At 39.4% G+C, this 25506-nt stretch overlaps 1 protein-coding gene across 11 annotated transcripts in view; it reads left to right on the top strand.

The window, feature by feature from the left end:
- Positions 1 to 433: 433 nt before the first annotated feature.
- SCEL (sciellin) overlaps positions 434 to 25506 on the top strand; it is a 167499-nt gene continuing 142426 nt past the window's right edge. For all 11 annotated transcript variants that reach the window (XM_055244606.2, XM_055244604.2, XM_063618737.1 and 8 more), the window contains exon 1: positions 434 to 638. The gene's annotated coding sequence lies outside the window, so the exon portion shown is untranslated. The remainder of the gene's footprint in view (positions 639 to 25506) is intronic.

The raw sequence follows: 25506 nt of genomic DNA, 5'->3' as shown, positions 1-25506 counted from the left end.
GGAGCCCAGCTGGCTTCACCCAGTGGATCCCGCACAGGGGTCGCAGGTGGAGCTGACTGCCGGTCCTGCGCCGTGCGCCCGCACTCCTCAGCCCATGGGTGGTCGATGGGATTGGGCGCCGTGTAACAGGGGGCGGCGCTCGTCGGGGAGGCTCCGGCCGCGCAGGAGCCCACGGAGTGGTGGGGAGGCTCAGGCATGGCGGGCTGCAGGGCCTGAGCCCCGCCCCGCAGGAAGGCAGCTAAGGGGCGGCAAGAAATCGAGCACAGCAGCTGCTGGCGCAGGTGCTAAGCCCCTCACTGCCCCGGCCAGCAGGGCCGGCCGGCGGCTCCCAGTGCGGGGCCCGCCGAGTCCACGCCCACCCGGAACTCGCGCTGGCCCGCAATCACCGCGTGCAGCCCCGGTTCCCGCCCCCGCCTTTCCCTCCACACCTGCCCCCAAGCTGAGGGAGCCGGTCCGGCCTTGGCCAGCCCAGAAAGTGGCTCCCACAGTGCAGCAGCGGGTTGAAGGGCTTCTCAACCGCGGCCAGAGTGGGCGCTAAGGCCGAGGAGGTGCCAAGAGCGAGCCAGGGCTGTGAGGGCGCCAGCATGCTGTCACCTCTCAGTGGGATTACAGGCATGAGCCACCGCGCCCGGCCTGAGGTAAGTTTTAGAGCAGGAGTGAAAGTTTATTAAAAAGCTTTAGAGGAGAAACAAAAGAAAGTAAAGTACAGTTGGAAGAGAGCCAAGTGGGCAACATGAGAGATCAAGCGTGTGGTTGACTTTTGACTTAGGGTTTTATATGTTGGCACACTTCCAGCGTCTTGTGTCCCTTCTCACGATTCTTCCCTTAGGGAAGGCTGTTGGCATGCGCAGTGGCCTGCTAGCGCTTGGGAGGTGAGCATGCGCGGTGTGTTTACTGGAGTTAATATGCATGCTTACTAGAGGCATTCTTCGCTTAGCAGTTGATTGCCCCTAGAACCCTAGAGGATCATATACCAGTTAAACCCCACCATTTTGCTTCTTAATGCACACGCTTGAACCCACTTGCCCAGCCCCTGAGATGTTATTGAGGAGCTACGGATCACCAGTTCCAGGTTTTTTCTTTATAGTGCAAGACTGCCTTTGCCTGGCACTGGCTGCAACCAATTATTATTTTAGAGAGACAGTTAACAACCACCTGACCATCACCTAATGATCACCTGACATTCCTAGTGGTAGGTGGGGAGCCCTCTCCTGCTCTGCTCATGCCTGACTAGCTACCTATGTAACATGACCACACTCTTTAGGAATGTACAATAGTTATAATATGAAATTGTCAGGGCCATCTGTAAGGTAGTTAGAAACCATGAGGGTACACATCTCTCTTCTGGAAAGAGTAAGGAAGCTTCAGAGAAAAACTCTTAGAATCTTTTCCACTGCACATTTTGACAGGGCCCCAAAGCATCCCAAACTTGCAGGCACTTTAGGATCAGAACTTTTACCCTAGCATATGACTGATTTATTTTACAATGTGTCCTGGAAGTAAAATAGTATAGTCTGGGTTCTTTCCCTGCAGTAACTGGACCAGGTAGACAAAACCTCTTTGGTACTCAGAACCATTATAGCTTATGAAGACTTCTTCAGGAATATTAGAATTGCTAATTCGGGTTCTCTTGTCTCTTACAGTAAGTAGAATGACCCCAGTGAATCCAAGTGGCCAAATATTTTAGGCTTGTCTGATTCTACTGCTTCCATGCAAATCTTGTGTGGAAGTGGGGAAAAAGGCAAATCCAGGGTCACACAGATTATTAGAAAAGAGGTTAGAATAAAATGTGGTCACAAAAATCCTCATCGGATTCTTGCAGTAGATCACATGATTTTTCTGTGTGCTTATATGAAAAATGTGTACTTATTGACAAAAATATATGAGTAAATATGTTCAATAAATCAATCGCAGCTATGTTTTAGATAGATGATTGGAAAAACTGTCATGGACCTAAGAATCACAGTTTTTCTCTTTACTGTCAACAAGTTAAGATGAATCATTTTACTCTGAAGAATAAGGATATGGTTATTTCTCATCATCGTTCAAGCTTGAGTGAATGATGCTTTAGAAAATAAAAGTGGGTTGGCTATGACTTCTGTGCTTGTTCATTACACCTATGCCTAGAGTCCCTAAAGATTCTTTGGTTGCTTTTGACACTTGAAAGTTGTATCTACAGCCACATTTCCATAGTTAATTTAGTGGTAGCTGATTTGAGAACTACTTCTTGATGTACTAGCACAGTGTAGAGATTTTTCTACTTTGAAATGGCTAAGAGCAAAATTATAGGCTGGAAATATGGAAAATATTGTATGATGCAGAGGACCTTAAAATACTTTCTAGCTTTAAGGTCTAAGATTCTGTAGAGTGCTTAGAATTAATTCTTGATTGTACCCTCCCTACCTCCAGCCCAATTCTCTTTTTGGAAGGATTTTTAAAGAATCAGAGCTGACTGTTTCAGTGTCTGTCACCATTTTATCTGCATTTTCACAAGCATTTTAGCGATCATGTGAGTCATTTCTTTCTCACCTCCCACAAATAGCGTGGGTTAAATGGAGCTGTGGGAATTTTTTTTTAAAAAGTAATAATTCTGACTTCACAATCTTTTAAAAAGACATTGCTTGCATTAAACACACACACACACACACACACACACACACACACACACACTCAGCAAACAACCTACCAATACCGCTGCTTTTGAATGTTCTGTAAGGTCGAATGCCAATGATTTGTGTTTTGTTGTGTTACGGTTGCCCAGCCTCCTTGATCTATTGTAGGCAGGGTTAAATTACAGAGTGAATTGGGGGACTGACCTCATTACATCATCTGTGCTGAATCACTGTCCTACGACTGTCGTCCTGAAGGCTCAGGCCAGACGTGGTAGTGCTGTCTCCCATTAATGTTACATTAATGTGATCAAGAAGATACTTTCTTCTCTTGCTTCTACCCCCACCCCCACCCCTCAGGTCTCTCATTCGCTAAACAATCAAATGCTTTCAAAATCCCGCAAAACAGCTTTCATTTTAAGGTTCTGATCAAAGGACTTGCAGTGCAACATTCCCAGTATTTCCACTGCCCTCTAGTGGCTGTTTTCAATTACATTTTGTTTTACAAATAGAATTTTATCTTTTTGTTTCTTTACCGTGTTGGGTCTCAAATAAAAACCTCTGTATCGCAAGTCATCTTTTAAGAACGTGATGCTATTGTGTTTGAAAAGAACAAGAGAAGAATGAGGAATTTTAATCTCGATTTGGCCTCATCTTTGCTGCTGTCTGAAAACTCCAAACCTCTGAAGTGTTAAGTAAATTAACCCACATCTTCATAGCCCCCATTGGTGAATGCAATAGTTTAAGAATACTCGGTCTTTGAAGACCAAACTGCTTTTGTCTGCAACACTGTATTTAAGGGAAAACTAATTCTGGAATCCTGTCCAACCTCATAGTATTCTGAATGATTTCTACTTCCACTCTAATTATCAGCCAGAAGTATTATTTGTAATCATCAGTTTTCAATGATTTAAATAGGTGGTTGTTTGGCCAACTGTTTTTATTCAAAATGCCACAAAAGCTAAAATTCTATGTTGAATTTTATCCAGATGCTGTCTTCTTTTAGGACATGCCAGCTGAGACAGAGCAGTTGTTCGTTTTTTTAAAATACCATATCAGAAGCACATTTTTACTTCATGAATTCAACTGCAATCTAAAACGAAGACTACAGATTTATGTCTCAGTTCCATTCAGTTGCTTGCCAAAACCAGAGGGAGGACATTTTTTTAAGAATTAATTTGGTGGCCGGGCGCAGTAGCTCACACCTGTAATCCCAGTGCTTTGGGAAGCCAAGGCAGGAAAATCGCTTGAGCCCAGGAGTTCCAGACTAGCCTGAGAAACCTAGTAAGACACTCATCTCAAAAAAAAAAAAAAAAAAAAAAAAAGTCAGACGTGGTAGTGCCTGTGCGTGTAGTCCCAGCTACTCGGGAGGCTGAGATGGGTGGATCATTTGAGCCCAGGAGTTCACGGTTACAGTGAGCTGTGATGGTGCCACTGCACTCCAGCCTGGGCAACAGAGAGAGACCCTGTCTCAAGAAAAGAAAGGAAAAATAATTAACTCAGCATGCTAAATCACCAAACACAACCACACCCAAGCTGTGTTATTCCTCAGAGACTATGGAGATGAGCTTTTCATTGTCTTTTTGAATTCTAGCAAGAACAGTTTTGGTGGTTCCTTTTTTTTTAACCAATGAAAATAAAGCCCACTGTAAATAAATGTTTTCATGCGAGTATCACTACTTAATACTTCTGTAAGGATCCTAATTGCCTTTTGTATAAGTTTTCTTTAATACTTTTCTATACAAAGTGGATCAACCTCTTAATGTGAAAAAGAGCTGAATCAGACAAAATCCGGATTTCTTAACAAATTTCTATTGTCTCAAACTTTTTTTAGTTCAATAATGTTTTCCTTCTGGACCAGCGAAGGAAATCCCTCTGAAAAGTTCCAGAGCTGTAAACTTGCAAAATTGAAAAGTTTGGTTAAAGGTTCTTCTGTGAAATTTGCTAGAGTTTGCAAGGCCCTGATTTTTTCATTGAACAATTTCAGGGAAGGTTTGTGTCCCTGTTTGTCTGGGTCTTTGTTTAAAAAGTGGTTAATTGCTATTAGCAAATGCAAATAAAAGACAGTTGCCTCAGTGCAGCTTGATTGCCAGTTCCCAGTAGGTTCCCTCCCCTGTTTCTAATTGTGGCTTTTCCAAGTTTTCATCCATCTCTGCAAGTCCTTCCCCTCCCCTGCTCCTGACTCCCTACATTCGCTGTCAGCAGATGCCCTTGTCTCTTACCTCATGGAGGAGGCAGGATCTATTTACAATAACTCCTTCAAGTTCCTTCTATTCGGTAAGCATACTTACCTTTGCAATCTTGCCCTTACCTCCTTTCTCAGGAGTGGGTGGGGTAGGGCAAAAAGACTCCTCTTTTATTTTTTTCTCTTATTTTCTGAGACCAGTCTCTCCACCTCGCTCCCCTTTCCTCAGAGCCCTTGCTGCATCCTTGTCTCTTCTGTCTCATGTATCTTTCACTTCCCATTGGTCACTAGCTTAATTCCCTCGACATATAAACATGACTCAGTCTCTCCCAGGGTATTGATTTAAGTTCTGAGAGTCCAAATAACAGCCCCCAGTTCCCTCCAGAATACAGAGGCCACAAGTGGCCCCTTGAACAGAAGCTGTGATGATTTTGGTCATGTGGTCCTGCTACCCTGGCCTCATTGGATTGGATTATGGATAAGGGTGGCAGCCGAAGCAGCTCAGATATGAGAGCCAAAACTACATTAATGCCTGAGTTCTGTTTGGGTTCCTGTTTGCAAGCAATAGAAAATAATTCTGGTGAATTTAACCTCAACAGGGGATTCCCTGGAAGGATATCTCTGTCTCACATGTCTACAGGAGCTTGGAGGACCTTGCTTAGAAAAGTGACAGAAACCGAAGTGCTCTGGGGTTGTGCATGGGAGCACAGCAGAAGTTACATTTGAGGAGCAGCAGGCTCAGCTTGATGCCTCTACTGCTGCTTCTTCAATGGGGTGGCCCAGAGCTGTCTCTACACTTGTCTGATAGGAAGAGGCCAAGTGAGATGTGTGTTCCATAGCTGGGCTGGGCAGGAAGAGAGATCATTGGCTCATTGGCTACTGTGTGGAATGTGGATTCCATTTCTACATCTACGTAGTTGGAGATTCCTCCAAAAGGAAGTTGGAATGTCAACAGGAGTTGGGTGCTAGACAGCCCAAACCAATGAATGGTGGCTACAGATGGTTACTCTAACACAGCGAGGCGCTCTGTTGGAGAGCATGAATGTGAGACACAGAGAGAGGAGTAGAAAGCAGGAGGAACAGAGACGCAATAGCGGAGAGAAGCAAAGATGAGATAGATTAAAAGAGCAGCTGGGAGATAGGGAAGTCATGTCATGAAAATGGTAGAGTCATGTGAGTAGAAAGGACAGATGGATATCCACTCTGAGGAATGGTGAGACAGTGGGTGACCATAGGTGCTGGGTTGCTTGTGACACTGAAGTTGGCACAATTTTGGAGGAGAATGTAGTATTACCTAGTTCACAGGCTCTTAAGTCAGAGAATCATGGGTGTCCCTGTGATTCAAATCCCAGCTTCATCACTCACCAGTCCTGTGACTTTAGCTCTTAACCACTACATGCTCCAGTTTCTTCATCAGTGAAAACTGTAATTACAACATATGGTTGGTGTAAGAATTAAAGGAAAATGCATGTACGTGCTGAACATAATTCCTGACATATTAGATGTTAGCTGTTATTATTGCAGTTATTAATTTATGTCTCTCAGTGTTTTGCAAATCATATTCTAGTCCTTTATCTTCATTAAATATTTCAATTCGTCTTTTATTTTTAAATTACATTAATTTTTTAACTTTCATTTTAGGTTCAGGGTTATGTGTGCATATTTGTTCTATAGGCAAATTGCATGTCACAGGGGCTTAGTGTACAGATTATTTCCTCATCCAGGTAATAAGCATAGTGCCTGATAGGTGATTTTCTTATCCTTACCCTTCTACTACTTTCCACCCTCAAGTAGGCCCCAGTGTCTACAGTTCTTTTTTTTGTGCCCATGTGTGTTGAATGTTTAGCTCCCACTTACAAGTAAGAACATGCGGTATTTGGTTTTCTGTTCTTCTGTTAGTTTTCTTTTTTTCTTTTCTTTTTCTTTTTTCTTTTTCTTTTTTTTTTTTTTTTTGAGATGGAGTCTCGCTCTGCTGCCCAGGCTGGAGTGCAGTGGTGTGATCTTGGCTCACTGCAAACTCTGCCTCCTGGGTTCACGCCATTCTCCTGCCTCAGCCTCCCGAGTAGCTGGGACTACAGGCGCCGGCCACCACGCCTGGCTAAATTTTTTGTATTTTTTTTTAGTAGAGATGGGGTTTCACCATGTTGGCTAGGATGGTCTTGATCTCCTGACTGCGTGATCCACCCATCTCGGCCTCCCGAAGTGCTGGTATTACAGGCATGAGCCACGGATAATGGCCTCTAGCTCCATCCATGTTGCTGCAAATGACATGGTTTCATTCTTTTTTATGGTTGTGTAGTATTCCATGGTGTATATGTACCATATTTTCCTTATTCTATTGTTGGTGGGCATTTAGGTTGATTCCATGTGTTTGCTATTGTGAACAGTACTGCAATGAACACCTCTGCATGTGTCTTCATGGTAGAATGATTTATATTCCTTTGGGTATATACCCAGTAATCGGATTGCTGGGTCAAATGATAGGTCTGTTTCAAGTTCTTTGAGAAATCACCTAACTGCTTTCCACAATGGCTGAAATAATTTACGTTTCCATCAGCAGTGTATATCTGTGCCCTTTTCTCCACAACTTCACCAGCATCTGCTATTTTTCAAATTTTTAATAATAGCCATTCTGACTGGTATGAGATGGTATCTCACTGTGGTTTTTATTTGAATTTCTCTAATGATGAGTGATGTTGAGCATTTTTTCATATGCTTGTTGGCCACATGTATGTCTTCTTTTGAAAAGTGTCTGTTCATGTCCTTTGCCCACTTTTTAATGGGGTCATTTGTTTTTTGCTTGTTAATTTGTTTAAGTTCCTTATAAATTCTGGATATTAGACCTTTGTCAGATACATAGTTTGCAAATAATTTCTCCCATTCTGTAGGTTGTCTGTTTACTCTGTTGATAGCTTCTTTTGCTCTGCCATTAGGTTCCATTTGCCAATTTTAGTTTAGTTAGGTCCTATGTGTCAATTTTTGTTTTTGTTGCAATTGCTTTTGGCATCTTTGTCATGAAATCTTTGCAGGGCCTATGTTCAGAATGGTATTTCCTAGGTTTTCTTCCAGGGTTTTTATAGTTTTAGGTTTTCCATTTAAGTTTTTAATCCATCTTGAGCTGATTTTTGTATATGGTGTAAGGAAGGGGTCCAGTTTGAATCTTCTGCATATGGCTAGCCAGTTATGCCCAAACCATTTATTGAACAGAGTGTCCTTTCCCCATTGCTTGTTTTTGTCGAATTTGTTGAAGATCAGATGGTCATAGGTATGTGGCTTTATTTCTGGGCTCTCTATTCTGTTTCATTGGTCCTTGTGTCTGCTTTTGTAACAGTACCATGCTGTTTGGTTACTGTAGCCTTGTAGCATAGTTTTAAGTCAGGTAATGGGATCCCTCCAGCTTTGTTCTTTTTATTAGGATTGCTTAGGCTATTTGGGCTCTTTTTTGATGCTATATATATTTTACAATAGTTTTTTTCCAATTCTGTGAACAATGTGATTGGTAGTTTGGTAGGAATCGCATTGAATCTGTAAATTGCTTTGAACAGTATGGCCATTTTCACAATGTTAATTCTTCCTATCCATAAGCATGGAATTTTTTTTTGTTTGTGTCATCTCTGTTTTCTTTGAGCAGTGTTTTGTAATTCTTGTTGTAGAGATCTTTCACCTTCCTGATTAACTGTATTCCTAAGTATTTTATTTTGTTTATTTATTTTTTGTGGCTATTGTGAATGAGATTACATTCTTGATTTGGCTTTCAGCTTGGATGTTGTTTGTGTATAGAAATGCTACTGATTTTTGTACATCAATTCTGTATGCTGAAACCTTGCTGAAGATGTTCATCAGATGATCTAGGAGCTTTTGGGCAGAGACTATGGGGTTTTCTAGGTATAAAATCATATAGTCTGCAAAGGGAGAGTTCGACTTCCTCTCTTCCTATATGAATACCTTTTATTTCTTTCTCTTGCCTGGTTGCTCGGGTTAGGATTTCCAGTACTACCCAATTCATCTTTTAAAATCTAGCTCAGATGTTATCTCCTCTGCAAATCCATCCATGAATCTTCCCTGTATCTTAGGCGGAAGTAACAATGCAGTTCATTCTCTATTCAGGTCAACACTTATTGAGTGAATACTATATGCAAGGCATAGTATTTTCTAGATGCTGGAGATATAAAAAATGTCACAGACATGGTTTGAGTCCTCAAAAGCCTATAATCTAAAGGGAGAAACAGAGACACCATAATTTTAATATCTTGCAGTAAATACCACGTATGGTGGAGCTATGCCAGAGCAGCACCTTGTTTTGTATTTTCTTCCACCTAAATCGTGCCTCTACTTCAGCAACTATGTCATCATTGTTTAGTTGCTTGCACATCTACCTCTCTTAGCAGGCTATATACTTTTTGAGTTTAAGAATATGTCTTTTTCATCTTTTCATGTCCAGGACATATGAGGCACTCAATATCTGTTGAATAAAGCATGATTTCATTATATTTTCATTGAAAAACTTAATTATTAATTTTCAGAGGTGTCATCCCTAGTAGGTTACCATTATTTAAGGGAAAAAGTTTTATTTTAAAATTCTACAGGTTATTTCCTTACCCCAAATTAAGGTTTGGTCACTGCCCAATAGTGTCACTTTTAATCTGGTTTAATTTTTTTTAATTTTTAATTTTAATTTTTGTGGGTACATAGTAGTTGTATATATTTACAGGGTACATGAGGTGTTTTGATACAGGCATGCAATGTGTAATAATCACATCACGGAAAAAGGGATATCCATCTCCTCAAGCATTTATCCTTTGTGTTACAACGATCAATTATACTTTTAGTTATTTTAAAACGTACAATTAAATTATTACTGACTATATTCACCCTGTTGTGCTATCAAATACTGGGTCTTATTCCTTTTTTAAAACTATTTTTTTATACCCATTAACCATTCCCATCCCCCCCCTTCGCCACTTACCCTTCCCAGGCTTTGGTTACCATCCCTCTACTCTCTGTCTCCATAAGTTCAATTGTTTTGATTTTTAGATCCCACAAAGAAGTGAGAAGATGCGATGTTTGTCTTTCTGTGTCTGGCTTCTTTCGCTTAACGTGATGATCTCCAGTTCCATCCATGTTGTTGCAAATGACAGCATCTCATTTTTTAATAGCTGAGTAGTACTCCATTGTATATAAGTACCACATTTTCTTTATCCATTCATCTGTTGATGAACACTTAGGTTGCTTCCAAATCTTAGCTATTGTAAACAGTGCTGCAACAAATATGGCAGTGCAGAGATCTCTTTGATATGCTAATTTTCTTTCTTTTGGGTATATCCCCAGCAGTGGGATTGCTGGATCATATTGTAGTTCTAGTTTTAGGTTTTTAGAAACCTCCAAATTGTTTTCCAGAGTGGTTGTGCTAATTTAAATTCCCACCAACAGTGTATGAGGATGCTCTTTTCTCTTCATCCTCACCAGCATTTGTTATTGCCTGTCTCTTGGATAAAAGCCATTTTAACTGGGGCGAGATGGTATCTTACTGTAGTTTTGATTTGCAGCTGCTGGAGGATGGTGGAGGGGTGGTGTTGGTAATTCAAGGCTGTTTATCCTTTCTCTTCAGTGCCTCTTTCAGTGATATGATGTTAAAACTAGGTACTATAAGTGCTCATCTGAGGTTTGGTTCTTATGAAGGTACTTTTTTGTGTGTGTAGATGATAAGTTGGTGTCCTTCCTTGGGGAGGTGGGACAATTGGTGAAGGCTTCTATTCTGCCATCTTGCTCTGCTCCTCCTGGTTGAGATTTTAATAAAAAGAGGGAAGAGGGTCTGGGGGATGCCAAGCCAAAGCCACTGGGTTGCTGCTATGAGGTCCCGAGGGAGTCCCACATAGTAAGATAAAGCACCAGGTTTGGGGAAGGCTGAGCCATGATGGGGGCCACTAGGGCTGGAGGAGCGAGTAGTGACAGAGATGGAGCTGGCAGATACACAATGGGTGGCAGAGTCTAAGGAGGAGCAGAGGAGGTAGGGAGGATGCTCTGAGGCATCCACCATGTATGATGGGGAAGAGAGGTTGTGTGCCTGGAGCAGAACAAAGAAGAGCTGAGGCCACATAGGCAATGGCAGTAGAGGAGATGGCTGGGGCGGGGGAGGGGGGCATTCAATTATTGATTTATTTGAGGTGATATGAAACATTGGCATGCATAACAAATGCTCAGGGGAGGTTGAATGAACTATTTAATTGTAAAAAAGAGGGATAAATGGGAGGGTCAGAGTAGTGGTTCGTGTCTGTCAGGTAGAGAAGTGACAGTCATCCTCCCAGCTCCAAGTAAGCCAGTGTGAGTGGGGTAGAGAGGAGAAGAGGACCCCACAAGTAAGGTCCAATCCAGATTGTGATGTCCTTCTGTTACCTGAGTATTATCTTATACAATTCTGTACCAAAAATGCGTGTGGCTCACACAGTATGATCATTCACTCATAACGTTAACATGTAATTTTCTCTGCTTTTGACCTGTTGGGTGAGTTTTGTCAACATTAATTTCATTGGTCTCTGTGTCTTCTTTTATGGTTTATGACTATGGTTTGTGTTGATTGATGGCCAAACATTGTTTGAAAAATATAATAAAGCATTATGGAAATGCTGAGTAACAAGATTATTTTTGCTTATATGACTCAGAATTGGCAACTTTACAATTTATGTTTTATCTCCTGTGGCTGATTACCTTGATTGATCAAGGCAAATGGAAATGGAGCCCACTTTAGGTGGGGGTGGAGCATGCAGCCAGTGGACATTGGCAAAGTAGAGATGATAACCTTTCAGAGCTGGAAAGGATGTTGTCCAATTTCTTCATTTTGCAATGTAGGAACTGAACTTGGAGATGTCAAGTGACTGGCCAAGGTCATACTGTGGGAGGAGAACTAGGAGGCCATTTTTCGTTTTTTTCCATTGAGGATAGAATCTTTAATATTTGTTAGTGACAGTCAGAAAAAAACACTATTTTCAGTCACTGATTAAGTGTAAAGTAAATTTAAAAATATTTAAATCAGGTTTCATTTACCTGTGTTTCATGTATAATCTCCATTCTCATAGATTTAGAGGTCTATTTTGAGAATCAGTGGAGAATTTGAAGAAGACGGGGAAATGATCAGATTTATACTTTAGGAAGTTAATCATCTAGTGGATGTATTCTTCATTATTGTGAATGAGTAAAGAGAAAATTATATATACTTTAAAATATTTCTTACTGCATTACTGTTAACGCAGAGCTAGTCTTAGTGGCATGATTTTTTTATGTGTACAAGAAACATATTACTCTTGTTACTATTTTATTATTTCCAGATACTGCCATTTGTTTTTCCTTGGGTTGACTTAGTTCATATAGTTGAAACTTTTTATTGAGTTGTTTATAATAGTGATGTACAGTTGGGGTTATTCACGCTTGGTGGTCTTTTAGAGCCCAGTGTGATGCAGAATAAGACATCTGTCATTTTGTAGTTGTCTCAGTTCTTTTAGGTTGCTATACAAACTGCGTTAGACTGGGTGGCTCATAAACAACAGAAATGTACTTCTCACAGTTCTGGAGGCTGGGAAGTCCAAGGTCAAGGCACTGGCAGATTTAGTGTCTAGTGAGAGTCTGCTTCCTAGTTCGTAGATGGCCGTCTTCGTGCTGTATTCACATGGTGAAAAGGGCAAGGGGTCTCTCTGGGTCCCATTAATAAGGGCACTGTTAAAATAAATTAAAATGGAAAGCCAGGCCTGCAGAATCCCTGAGCAGACAAAGCCAGTTAGCCTTTGTAACTGACTTAACCTGGCTTGATTTGCAAATATAAGCAAAAGTTAACTTGAGCTATTTCTTATAAATGCCTATATTAAAGAGAAATGAAACTTAAGGCTAATCAATCAGAAGCTGCCAACTAAATTATAGTTATATAACTGTATAACTAGGGACTTTCCAACAAAATAGACAAAATAGTAAGGCAACGTATAACTATAACCAAATTGTTTTACATCTGTATTCACTCTCTAAAAGCCTGTCTTTAATGCTTCTCCAAAGGATCCCCAAAACCACTCGTGGTTTGGAGCTCCTGATCCACAAATCAGTTTGCTCAAATAAACTCTTTAAAATTTTACTGTGCCTCTGCAGAATACCTAGTGTTCAGCACTATACCTCAGTACCCTTTAATGGCAGTAATATCATTTATGAAGACTATCTCTCATGACCTAATCACCCTCTAAAGGCCCCATCTCCAAATGCCATCACACTGGAGATTAGGTTTCAACATATAAAGTTTGGGGACACACAAGCATCAGTCCATAACAGGAGTCGTCAGTGGAGGCCCCCTAGAAATCCACTTCAGTCTTGCAGTGGAACATACCCTATATCTATACATTCTTTGATTCACTGCTATAGAATGAAGCATTGCTGTCGCTCATTAAAATGTTTTTTTTTTAATTTTTGTGGGTACATAGTAGGTATATATATTTATGGGGTACATGAAATATTTTGATACAGAGACATAAAATGCATAATAATCACATCAGAGTAAATGGGGTATCCATCACCTCAAGAATTTATCATTTCTTTGTGTTACAAGCAATCCATTATACTTTGTTATTTTTAAATGTACAATAAATTATTGTTGACTGTAGTCAACAATACCCCACAGAACCCCACAGAATGGGGTTCTTGTAAAGTATTGCCAAGAGATTAATGGATAGTTTGCAAATATTTTCTCCCATTCTGTGGGTTGTCTCTTCACTTTGTTGATTGTTTTCTTTGCAGTGCAGAGGTTTTTAAACTTGATGTGATTTCATTTGTCCATTTTTGCTTTGGTTGCTTGTGCTTGTGGGATATTACTCAAGAAATCTTTGCCCAGACCAATGTCCTGGAGAGTTTCTCAATAGTTTTCTTTTAGTAGTTTCATAGTTTGAAGTCTTAGATTTAAGTCTTCAATCCGTTTTGATTTTATTTTTGCATATGGCGAGACATATGGGTCTAGTTTCATTCTTCTGCATATGGATATCCAGTTTTCCAAGTACCACTTATTGAAGAGACTGTCCTTTCCCCAATGTATACATTCTTGGCACCTCTGTCAAAAACTAGTCCACTGTAGATGTATGGATTTATTTCTGGATTCTCTATTCTGTTTCATTAGTCTATGTGTCTGTTTTTATGCCAGTATCATGATGTATTGGTTACTATAGCTCTGTAGTATAATTTGTGAAGTCAGGTAATGTGATTCCTTTCATTTTGCTCTTTTTGCTCAGGATAGCTTTGGTTATTGTGGGTCTTTTGTGGTTCTATATAAGTGGTTAGGATTATTTTTTTCTGTTTCTGTGAAGAATGTCATCGATATTCTGATGGAGATGACATTCAATCTGTAGATTGCTTTGGGTGGTATAAACATTTTAACAATATTAACTCTTCCAATCCATGAATATGGAATAGCTTTCCATTTTTCTGTATCCTCTTCAGTTTTTTGCATCAATGTTTGCTGTCTCTCTTTTTATTTTATAATCTGGGATATTAGTTCATTTATTAAGTGCACGTGTATGTATCTGTGTGTGTACTGTTCTGCGGAAATACAAACTAGTATAAAACATACAAACTAGTATAAAACATGATCCCCTAGTTAGGGAGAATAGGCATAAATATATGAAAAGTTGAATATTTTCCAAGATGAGACCTCAGAAAATATTATATATCTCAATTATCTTTTCAAGTAATAGCTTTCACTTTTTGAATTATCTTGTCCACATAACTTACTTTTTAATTTCTGCAAGAGAGGGTTCATATCCTTTTTACTTATGAGAAAAAACAAATCTCAGAGAGAACTTGCCCAATGTCAAATAGAAAGTGAAGAAAGTGCACAAATTGAAACTGGGGCTGTCTATATTCACAGACCTTATCATTTCCCATAAAGCCAGTATGATGGAGATTTACCAATTTCTTTTTTGCCATCCAGGTATCAGAACCCACTCTATGTGTTTGGGAAATCCTCTCCCTCTGATGCCATCCAGCTACTCACCTCTCCAGGGTTCTTGCTGTTAAGGCATGGGGCTGGGTTCTGCCAATCAGGTCCATCTTTTCTCGAGACTATGAGAAACTGGGACATAAGGAAGCACACACCACCCAGAATATATTTTGATAACATTTGGGGGTGGAGGCGGCAACCATATTTGGTTCCCAAAGGCAGCAGTGGCAGCAGAGTTCCTGCAGCAGCACCCAGGGTCTGGTCACTGGCTGCTGAAAGGTACTGTGCTGTCTGGGACCAGCAGGAGCTCCAATGTCTTTACCTGATAACTCTTGTGGTTTGACTGTGGGAATTGTTTCCAGCTGTAAAATCCATAAGTTTGCTTCTCCAGCCCTCCCAGAGAATATATGGGCTATCCAGCATCTTTTAAATAATTTCTGTTTCTGCTTTAATTAACCAGGGTCAGTTTCTGTTATTTGCATCTAAAAGCCCTGACTGTGACTGAAAATTGTGCCAGAAGTTATAGGCAATAGATATCCAGGAAAACAGGATGGAAACTGTACTTTATTCTCTGTCTTGGTAGGGTTTAAGGGGAATTGGAAATCAGGTTGATATTAAGAAACTGAACCTGAGCATCTATCAAAATTTGTGAAGAAAAAACAAAACAAAACAGTTAATCAAATGATCACTTGTGTCCACTCGGGTGATAGCCCCCTTGAATGCTAGGTTTGGGAGGAAAAATATATGCTGCAAGAGAGTGATTGAAGGGTGTGGAGGAATTCAAGGATTGTAGAGTTAAGCAATGGACACTTTAATGGCAGAAAATGACAAACTGAAAGTCTTCAACTCTCAGCTCAAGCCACCCACTGAAAACTAGTCACTTTCTAAGATAGTGCTGAATTGGAACCCACACTCAAAGATTTATCCTCCAAGTTGCTTCTTTGCATCAATGTATAACCTTTCCTAGCCTCTTGGGTCAAAGTTGGGGTTCTGACATAGGATATTAAGTAGGTGCCAACACAGGGTGGAGACATGTGAGAAAAGTTGGGTTGCTCAGTGTGTAAATCTTCCCATGCCAGTGCACTGCCCTTCCCTGCAACCAAGGTAGGCATGTCCCAGAGCCTATTTTAAAATCAGACTCCCCAAATTTACAAAATTTTGTTGTTATATTTGCAAAAATCTGGCTGATGCAGGTGGCAATAAATCCTGAGGATGTTGACTAAAGTGGGAGGACTGTGATTGAGATCAAGTACGATGTGTCACTATACGTACCTGCACCTCACCTATATACAGTCTAGATGCAGGTACCTAGATTGTAACTAGGTTGAATACAATATTCAACTGGGGTTGATTGTAGTTACTTATTGTAGTCGACTGATGAAACCTGGACTCAGCGGTGGCCTAGATATTTGTGTTATACCATAAAGGAAGAAATGAAACAGATGTAGGAAAGTGGGAGGGAATTTTTTTGTGTGCCATCAATTTCTTAATTCTTAACTCTGGCTCCAAGGCCTTGTTGATGCATGCATTGAGAAATTCATTGGTGAAGAGAATCCCAGCATTAAAAAAATCCCTATAGAGGATGTTCTTTGTGGATCTAGAATGCAGTGCGAGGAGACACAGCTGAAATGAATTCTCTGATTTTACTGGGATACTAGGATCCCAGAGTGGCAGAAGACCCGTAGCAGCACTTAAACATTGGACGCAAATGGGTCTTGGGCAGATGTGGGGAAGGTGGAGGGGGTCAGTATGTCATCAAAATGGTCTAACCCTAGAAATCGTTGACATTTGCTAATCAGTCATAGGTGTCCTAGAAATAAATCATATGTACAACCCAGCAAGAGAATATTTGATTTCTAAAATAATACTAACACCAACCAAAACTCAAAGACTAGGTATGGCCATCAGGGACCTAAATTCAAACCACATAAGAAAGTGTTGGCCTTTTACCAATTTCCAAACTTAAATTTTCAGATACTAAAAGGAAGGCTAGGTACTCTTGAAAAAGAACTCTGTGTTCATATCACATAAGCATATTTCTTCCAGCCTTCTGCAAAGGGACCTTCAGCTATCGGGATGACTGTGCATTGGGAAAGAGAAATGTCTAGACCTTTCAGGGTAATACAACAGTTGCTCCGAGTTAAACTAGAATTAAGCTAGTTCCTGGGAGTACCATTCATTCATCTATTCATTCATTTGAACAATTTTTATTGATTGCCTACTACGTGTCAGACACTGAGGACTGGTAATATTTTAGTGAACCAACCAACCAAAATTTTCTGCCTTAGTGGAGTGAAAATTTTAGAGGAAGAAAAATTAACACGTGAAGTATATGGTGTTTCAGGGAGTGATTTAATGTCCTGGCAAAAATAAATTAGGGGTGGGGTGAGGAGTGAGGAATTCATTTTTCATGGAGCCAATTGGGATTAGAATAGAGGGAAATAGGGCTGAGATTCTTGTGGTGACCAGTGTAAACATAGATTGAATAAATAATGTAGTAATACACAACACCAAATACATAAAGTAGTAAATGGAAAACAATTTTACTTGGCTGAAGGAACCAAAAATTTACCAGTAGGGACTAAAAAGATGCAAGGGTTGGCCGGGCGTGGTGGCTCACACCTGTAATCCCAGCAGTTTGGGAGGCGGAGGCAGGTGGATCACGAGGTCAGGAGATCGAGACCATCCTGGCTAACATGGTGAAACCCTGTATCTACTAAAAATACAAAAAATTAGCCGGGCGTGGTGGCGGGTGCCTGTAGTCCCAGCTACTCAGGAGGTTAGGCAGGAGAATGGCGTGAACACGGGAGGTGGAGCTTGCAGTGAGCTGAGATCGCACCACTGCACTCCTGTCTGAGCGACAGAGCGAGACTCCGTCTCAAGAAACAAAAAAACAAAAAGAAAAACAAAAGATGCAAGGGTCTCCATTTAACTTGCCCATATGACAGATGCAGGAGGCAGACGTGTGTCAGAGAAAGAAGTATTTGTACTTATATAGAAGTTTAAATCCTAATACAGGATTTAAACCAAGCATGCATTGTAGAGAAACTAGCTCATCATGGATGATCGGTAAATACTGCATTATATCCTTGAGTCTTCATCCCCACTGACAACCGTCAACCTTTGCACTGCTGATCTTGATATTAATTTTAAAGCCCTTAGCTGCTCAGCAGGTCTCCATGGAGTGGTGCTAGAGAGTCAAGTACTAGTCAGTGTCTAAATATTATCAGCTGTGAGCTTGATTGATGGTTATATTGTTTGTTTCATGAATGGCTTCCCTTTCTGCTTAGTTTTATCATCATTAATCATTGGGTAGCCTGCTGGGTGTTGGAATCTAAACCAAAATTAAAATCTGTTTATTCAGGATGGTTTCAGTGAATTATAGTACAGCAAGAGAAGATTGGTGCAAAGGCTTATCTTTCAGTACATTTATTTCAGAAACCACTAGTTCAATTATACGGAGTGTGTTCACTTTTGGCCTTGAGCTGGGTATCTTTGGATTTGATCCAGAGCATTAAAGTACAAAGAGAAAATTTCCTCCTATTTAATGCAGTTCTTTGTTAATAACATTAAGAAAAATGATGTCAGTTCTCTTTTCTGGAATATATAGCCTGAATTATCCACATTAATTCTCTTTTATTTTTGTTGTAAAAACTTTTTTCCTCTATTATAAAATAAACATATTTATTATAGATAATCTAGAAAATTCAGAAAAGTGAAAAATAAATGTGTTAGTTTTCTATTGATGCATGACCAATTACCACATACTTAGTAGCTTAAAACAATATACATTTATTATCTCACAGCTTCTGTGGGTCAGGAATCTTGTCATGGCTTAGTTGGGTCCCCCGCTCAGAGTTTCACAAGGCCATCCTCAAGGTGTTGGCCAGGGCTATGGTCTCATCGGAGGCTTGGGGTCCCATTCCAAGCTAAGGTTCTGGTGACAGAATTCATTTTCTGCAGCTGTAGAACTCACGGTGGCTTGTTTCTGCAAGGTCACAGAAGTCTCTCCTTTCAGGGAAGGTCCAGGCCCCTGTCAAAGGACACACATGTGTAGGTCAGACCCACTCTGGGTAATCTTATTAACTCAAAGTCAATTGTAGGGACTTTGATTACCTCTGTGAAATCCCTTCACTTTTGCCATGTAACAAAACATTATCACAGGAACGATATTCTCTCATATTCACAGGACCAGCCGACACTCGGGGAGGAGGGAATGATATATAGTTGTGGGTCCTTAGAATTCTGTCAATCACAGGAAAGATACTCAAGTGAGGTATAATAACAACAACCTCAAAATTTTAAGGTTTTTTTTCCTATATTTTCTCCTACACAGAGTGTTCTTAACGTAGTTGGTATTACATTACATAGTTGCATGACATTTGTTCTTTTATTTTTATTATGGAAAATTTCAAGTGTACACAAAAGTAGACAGAAGACTGGAGTAAACTCCTCTAAATCTACCACCTAGCTTCAAAAATAATAATCATTCTGTTCTTGGCACAAGGGTGATGATTTTTAAAAGCATATCAGAAAATATCACTCCCCTGTTCAAACCTGACAGTAATTTTCATTGTCTTTTGGAATAAAAGCAGGAAAACAGTGCTTTACTTAGTTAGTCCCCATTGTTAAAGTAATAATGTTATAGTACATATTTTTGCTCACAAACCTTATCCATCTGAAGTATTATTTTCATAGGCTAAAATTCCAGAAGTGGGATGATTAGGCCACAAATATAAACATTTAAAATGTTTTTGATGCATATATCAACTGAGGTTCAGTCAGAGAACAAAGCCATGGAGAATAATAGAAAAATATTTATTATAAGGTATTAAAAGCCTTATAGAATCCGGGGAGAAAGTCTAGATTGAACTTCCAGGAATAATTCTCTATACTTTCCTCTGAATTGGGCCAGCAAGGGTACTGATGCCTCTTTTATGAATGGTCAGGAAGCCACCTGCTAAATTGAAGATTGACCACCAACACTGCAGGATCCTGAACCACACCATGCTGGCTGAAACTCATGCCAGCAAATGGATGCCTCAGATTTGACCTGTGTAAAGACAGTGAAGGGACATTGTAGTTCTCTTAACTCTGTCATCATAAATCCAAATGCCTCTACATCTGTGCATGCCAAAATAAGTGCCAAGCAGCCAAAAAGCCTCTGTTTCATGTCTCCTTCTCAAATCTCTCCAAGAGGCATTGACTTGTACCAACTCAAACCATGTCAGAATTGCAGCGACGAGGGAGTCTGGAAAATGGAGTTTCAGCTTTCCGGCTTTTGCAGTTTAGCAAGTTAGGAAGATATTTTAGTCTAATTATTTTAGAATAAGAGAAATGGCTGTTGAGTAACAATCCAACACACCCATAGCAATACCCTCTAAAGTATGTCAATTGCTTCTAAAGATGTTATGACAGGTTGTGGTCCCATCAGGAAGGGATCTGATATTGGAATGTACCCATTTCACAAGACTACAACCTATAGTTGGGTTTAGTTCCTTAAAAACCTTTGCAGGAGATACATTTTTGATAGATCATCATAGGACCGTGCTGCTTTTGACATTGATTATCCATGAGGTTGACTACTTTCCCAAATGTTTGATAAGTGATGTTTAATTTTTTAAAGTAACTAGCCATCTCTTTCCCATGAATATATTAGGTCCTTAGTTTTTTTTCCTAGTGAATTTACACATGTATATATTTTTTATTGTGATAAAATATAAACCATAAAATTTGCCATTTTAAACATTTTCAAGTGTACAGTTCTGGGCATTAAGTGTCTTCACATTGTTGTGCAGCTCTATCTGTATCTGTTTTAAAATAATTAACTCTTTTTTGAATTTGCTGCAAATGTTTTTTCAAGTTTCTCACTTAATTGTTTGACATAGTGTTCAAAAGATTTCATATCAGATTTTCCAATACTTCAGATTTCTTCCTTTTTCAAAAAAAACCCTTGGACTTAAAATTTAAATCTTTTAACTTTGAAGATTTAAATCTATGATATGGTCAAGGTTTTGTTTGTTTATATATATTTATATTTTTCAGCAAATATGATTATCTTACATACTATAGCTTTATAATATATTGAAATATCTTATGACATTGATCTTTGTTTTTATTTTTTCTTTGGCCTGCTCATCTGTCCTGAAATAATAACAAAGCTTCCCAGAAGTATTTACTGGTTTACTTAAGCTTTGTAAAAATTGCATGTGCTAATGCTCATTTGTAAATGTGTAAATCTTTATTTATTCCTATAGTTTTTCATCCTGAATGTTTTATTTTGCAGTTGGAATAAATTAGCAGACATGAAGAGAGTATAAATCCACTGGACAAAAAAAAAGAGGCTTTTTTCTGTAGGTTTGCTATACAGGTCCTTGACACACTCAACAGGACTGTAAATTTTATTTTATGGCAATTGCTTTTAGAGTGGGTAGTTATAAATGATTACTTTTTTTTTTTTACATTACTAGTGTTTTTAGTTTGTATATTTGGTATCATAGTTTTTCAAATCCAGCACATTTGGAATTTATAGGTTAGATAGGACAGAGCTGTTATTTAGAATCTCTGTACAAAAATAGCATTGCCGACACTTTATTTAGGGAAAACATAATCTGCCTAAGTAACTAAAAATGTATATTGTAACATCTCTTTTGTGATCATAAAAAGCTCATGATTCAATGTGAATAGATAGTCTGGTGGGAAGGCAGACAGCAGGTTGACATGAGCAAAGAATTTTATGACTTCTTAAGACATGACACTAGACAATTGATTAAAAAATTGTGTATGGGATTTGAAATTTTATAGATATGATCTAATATTTGAATGAGGAGATAATGCTAATGTTTATTTATTCAGTCCACATGCATTTATTATTGAATGCCTAGTGTGTGTTATCATATGTGACAGCAAGGAAGGCACACTGTGGTTAGAAGACACCAAGTAAAAAGGCATTTGACCTCAGTCTGCTTGATTATTTCATTAAAAGTCACAAAATGGGCTGGGTGCAGTGGCTCATACCTGTAATCCCAGCACTTTGGGAGGCCAAGGCAGGTGGATCACTTGAGGTCAGGAATTTTAGACCAGCCTGGCCCACATGGTGAAGCCCCATCTCTACTAAAAATACAAAAATTAGCCAGGCCTGGTGTTGCGCACCTGTAATTCCAGCTATGCGGGAGGCTGAGGCAGGAGAATCATTTGAACCTAGAAGGTGGAGGTTGCAGTGAGCCAAGATTGTGCCACTGCCCTCCAGCGTGGGTGACGTGAGCAAAGCTCTATCTTAAAAAAAAAAAAAAAGTCTTGCAGTGAGCTGAGATTGTGCCACTGCACTCCAGCCTGGGCGAAAGAGCAAGACTCCGTCTCAAAAAAAAAAAAAAAAGTCACAAAGTGGGAATTTAGTGGTGGTTTCATAAACATAAAATGTTATATTTTGTTTTAAATACTATTACTAAAGCATCAGCCAAAAATATATCAGATTTTTAGAAGACCATAGGAATTCATCATCCTGGTCTGGGTCCTTCTCATATGGTGGTACAATACCTGCTTTTTTTTTTTAATTTTCTGCTCTCTCTTTTTATCCTGTACATTCTAGTAGCTGGTGTGTGCACTTTCTCTCTCTCTCTCTCTTTCTCTCTCTCTCTCTCTCTCACACACACACACACACACACACACACACTTTCTCATCCAATCCTCTCAATGCATTTTCCTCCTCTCTGTTGAGGCAAAAAGTATTCCTCTCACCGTGATTCAAGTTGTATATTAAGCAAACATGGTCCTATCTTCTGTTATATTCCCAGCTCATGCTTTATTTCTTCAGGAGGTTTTCATGATTTATGCTCAACAGTTTTGAGTTTATTCAGTTTCTTTAACTCCTATCTACATCGTAATCTCACTGCACTCTTGAGATTATAAATATTTCTCTTGTGTCCATATTTGTCTATCTTATCTGTCCTATTGGATCATAAATCTAGAAGATATTCAATCATTACCTCAGACAAGAAATAAACAGTGCTAGAACTTTAGTACCTTTGGGTATTATATTTATAAAATATCAAAATAAATCATATTATTTTATTTAGGAATCTGTTATCTACAAGGAACAGAGGCACTTAAGCTGTCCTATGTGAGGATGTAATCAGGGATTTCATGGGAATCTGAGAGGAGCTAAAGTGTAGCTGAGAACTGGAGGCCTCTTGCGGTATTGTGCGCTCTCTCTCTCTGTGTCACTCTCTCTGCATCTTTCTCTCTTGAGACTTTCTGTTTCTCTTTGCTTGTGCCATTTATTATCTTCTCTATGTCTGTATACTAGGCTGTCTTTATATGAAATTAAATTTGGCAGTGAAGCCACAGGGCCTGGCTTTTGATCTTGTGCTCCCAAGCTGTGTGACCTTGGATGAGTTTCTTAATTCCTTTGTGCCTCTGTGTTCTCATCAGTAAAATGGTGGTAGGTGGGGACCTGTTAATAACAGTAATTTCTTCACAGGGTCAATAAATTAAGAATGTGAAGCACATAGTAAGTACCATATAAATGGTAGCTCTTATTACTTACATGTTTGATTTTTATTTCCTCATAACTTCAGCTTCCCTGTGGACCTGATTCTTTCTACAGAATCAGGTTCTCCTGATACTTTCTACAAGATGGCGCTGATCCTGCTGCTACTCAGTTCCACATTCTTAGGAGAGGAATTTCTTTGGCACAGTTCATCTTTTTAAGCTGGGTCACATGGGTGTTGGTTTCTGGAAGGCCAGTGGATTGGTTGCCCTTTAGGGAAGTGCCTTCCTTTGGTACAGTCCTGCTTGTCAGGGGTGGGAGGTGAAATCACCATGTGGCTGCTGTCTCTCATCAGGTGTGGTCAGGCAGTTTCCTAGTTTCCTACAGATGCAGGGATGGGCAGTTGGTGCCAAAAAAACATGTATTGGCCAAAGATGTCAGAGAATATAATGTGTTTAAGAAACATTGATTTTTTTAAAAGTGAGTTTTCATACATGGAATTGCAATTTTCATTGACTTTAAAATCTCAAAGATATAATTCATGGATCTCTTCTTACTCTATCATTGTGCCATTAAATCTAGCAAAGACATGGCTCTGCAGCTTTATGGAAAGAGCACAAAGTTGCAGTTCGGTGATTTGGGTGAGTTCTAATTCCTGCTGTCACCCACTGGTTAATCCTGGGTGATATATGAAAACTCACTGAGCATCACTTTCCCCATCTGCAAACAGAGAAAGAAAATCCATCTCATAGATTATAAAATATTAGTTCTTGTTATAAATACATTACTTTACAAGGAGTAGCCTCCCTGGACAGTATCTTTACTGTGTCAGCATGAGAAATCAGAAACGGAGTATGTCATGATTATAATAGATAAAAAGCCTTGTTTTTTCTTTTTTGGAGATGGGGTCTGTCTGTGTTGCCTAGAGTGATATTGAGCTCTTGGAGATTACAGGCATGTGGCACTTGGCCAGCTTAAAAAGCCTTTTTAATGTTTGTATTTGCCAGATTCAAAAGGCTTTCTCTGTATACAGAGAAAAAATAATCAATGGTAGAGTGAAAATGACAGTGAAATATAAATGGTATTAAGAACAGCAGTTCAGTACTAAGCTGGAAATAATAAAATTCCAGCAATTTCTTAAAATCAGGGACTTGGGCTTCATAAAAGGGCAAATGAAATCCATTTGAAAGTTTGAATATATTAGGCTCGGGTAGGGCAGAACTTATTCTTAATAATCTCAATTTTTAAGGTCAGCTTGTACTACTTGGTTGACTACCTAAAGAGTGAGATTTTTTGAGGGATATAGAACGTCCTCTTCCCCTCAAATTCCTCCATTAGCCTGCTCAGTGCTGTGTTATTGATTCTCCTTGAAAAGACAAATTTTAGCTAGGCTTAGGAGTTGTGTTTCTTGGCAGATATTATCTGATAACTAACATCTGCCATTTTTATGTTGCAAATATTCCTAAGGGAATGAGATATATCTGTAGAACAGACTCACTTTGAGCCAAACTGCCTGCATTTGAACTCTAGCTCCACAATTTACTAGTTCCTTGGCTCACATTCTTATCTTTGAAGTGGGGATAATAAAGGCACCTCAAGTCATGTATTTCATAGGGTCAAAGGAGCTAATAGATAAAGACTGTGTCAGCTCCTATTATGTTAATGAGATGAGGTGAAAGATCTGGAGAATGGAATCATATTGTGTGTATGTGTGTGTGTGGGGTGGGGCGGGGGCAGCCAAGGGGACATCATAAAGACATTAGAGCTAAGAACTGTTGAGTGAGCTAGAAAATAATACAAACAGGCTACCCAGAAGGGTGGTGGGTATCAATTGTTAATTTACTTTTTTCACATTTTTGCAGAGAATCATCTAACCACTGATTAAAGCATCATTACTCTGTCACTGTGGCTGCCAGAAAAAGATTAATGTAACCTTTCTCATTATACGGTCCACAAACACTTTTCTTTTTCAGCAGGAGAGTTTCCTGGCTCCCTACCTACTTATTTTTCCCCTTCAGTTCCACTCATTTATCACAACTCTTTGTACTAAGCAAGGAGTATCAAGATTGTTCAATGTCTATGTTATGTCTAGATAAGACAATTTGGTGACTTTGAAAAATATCTTAAAGAAACAATGGTGAAGGTAAATATGCTTTATTTTGAGAATGTTAATGTTGCTGCTTAACTTGTGTGTTGCATTAAACAGAATGTTAAATGGCTGAAACTGATTAGCTAAAACCTGATTTTCCACAGATTCAGCCTCATT

The sequence above is a fragment of the Symphalangus syndactylus genome, chromosome 15 (genome assembly GCF_028878055.3).
Source record: "Symphalangus syndactylus isolate Jambi chromosome 15, NHGRI_mSymSyn1-v2.1_pri, whole genome shotgun sequence".
NCBI lineage: Eukaryota > Metazoa > Chordata > Mammalia > Primates > Hylobatidae > Symphalangus > Symphalangus syndactylus.
This window is presented reverse-complemented; position numbering and strand designations above follow the sequence as displayed.